This window comes from Bison bison, unplaced genomic scaffold, assembly GCF_000754665.1.
Source record: "Bison bison bison isolate TAMUID 2011002044 unplaced genomic scaffold, Bison_UMD1.0 scf7180017862128, whole genome shotgun sequence".
NCBI classification, from domain to species: domain Eukaryota; kingdom Metazoa; phylum Chordata; class Mammalia; order Artiodactyla; family Bovidae; genus Bison; species Bison bison.
Genome location: NW_011492700.1, coordinates 10,667 through 12,482, shown reverse-complemented (window position 1 = coordinate 12,482; position 1,816 = coordinate 10,667).

Genomic DNA, 1,816 nt, shown 5'->3' with positions numbered 1-1,816 from the left:
AGTCCTCAGGAAGTCCAATGATCAAATCCCACTGGCCCTGAAGGCCAGATTGCCGGGGGATTCCTTGATCCTTTGTTGGATCTCCAGGCTGGGAAGCCTGATACGGGATTCAGAACCTTCACAATAGTGCAAGAACTTGATTGGTATTGTTCTCCAGTCTGTAGGTCACTCATCTGGCAAGTATGGGAATTGATTTCATCGTGATTGTGCCTCTCCTACTGTCTCACTGTGGCTTCTTCTTTGTCTTTGTAACATGTGGTACCTTTTCTGGTGGGTTCCAGCATTCACCTGTCACTGAATGTTAAACAGGTATTTGCAATTTTGTTGCTCTTGCAGGAGGAGATGAGTACATGTCTTTCTACTCAGCCATCTTGAACACTTTCAATATTTTAATGGAAAATTAGGCATAGTTATAGACTGAAGGGAATGTGCAAATTTAGGGATATTGAAGATATGGTTACTAGAGGGAAAACCCATAACTGACAGCTCAAGGTAAGAGAAAAAATACGATAGAGATTGCTATCACTATGACTTAACACACAAGACCACAGGTTCTGGAAACTAGAATACCTGGGTTTTTCTTCTGGTTCACCATTGAATATTTCTAAGAATTCAGAAATCTCTTAAATGTTTTAAGTCTTACAGGATGGGGAACACATGTATACCAGTGGTGGATTCATGTCAGTGTATGGCAAAACCACTATAATATTGTAAAGTAATTAGCCTTCAATTAAAATAAATTTATTTTAAATAAATAAATAAATAAAATGGAAACAATAATTATACCACAGGACCATTAAGAGGAGAAAATGAAAAAAATGGGAAAAAAATCCAATGAAACACATCCTGGTGCTCAGTAAACATTTTTCATACTATTATTATTTTTTAACTTTTACATATATAACTTCACAAAAGAGATATGTTACCTATTTATGTAAAATGGAAAGAAAAGAATGATTAAAGACACAGATAAATTCAGGTAACCAAGTATGATGGAAAAATAATTTTCTCTCTGGAGAAGCTCATATGCTGTAGGTACAATATGCACATTTCCTTGGTAATGGGAACCTGAAAAAGTAAAAGTGTTAAGTCACTCAGTCGTGTCTGAATCTTTGCGATTCAAAGGACTGTAGCATGCATGTGAGTTCATGGAATTCTCCAGGCGAGAATACTGGACTGGGTGGTCATTCCATTCTGGAGGGTATCTTCCTGACCCAGGGACTTAACTAGGTCTTCCATATTAAAAACAGATTCTTAATAATCTGAGTCTTGTATGGCCAAATTAATTATCTCAGTCATCTTCTAAATTTTATCAAGTATTGAGGTCATCAAAAAAATATTGCAGGTCTGGGTGCTGGGCGGGCTGCAGATGAGGGCAAATCAGGCCTAAGGTGTCGAGCTGGTGATGCCTGACGGTGTGTCTGACGACATGTCTCACCCCGACCTGGGTGGTGGAAAGAGCAGGGGGGAGTAGTCAGGGCTGGTGGGAGAAGGTGGCAGCGGTAGTGAATCTCTTAGAAGCCCTACAGAAGCAGGACCCATACCCTAAAATCCCAGTAGGACGAGAGAGGCTGTGCTGGTGAGGGCCTCTTCTTTATGAAATGTAGTTACAAGTTGCCATTAAAGATAACCAAGGCACATCCTTCACACACCACAGTGGTTGGAATGGGTTCCAGAAAGCAGAGTCCTCCGGAACATGGCTCTCTCTCTCTATCCAGGACCCTCTGTCCATGCGATTTTCCAGTCAAGAATAATGGAGGGGTTTACCATGCCCTTGTCCAGGGGACCATGCTGAACCACGGATCAAACCTGTGTC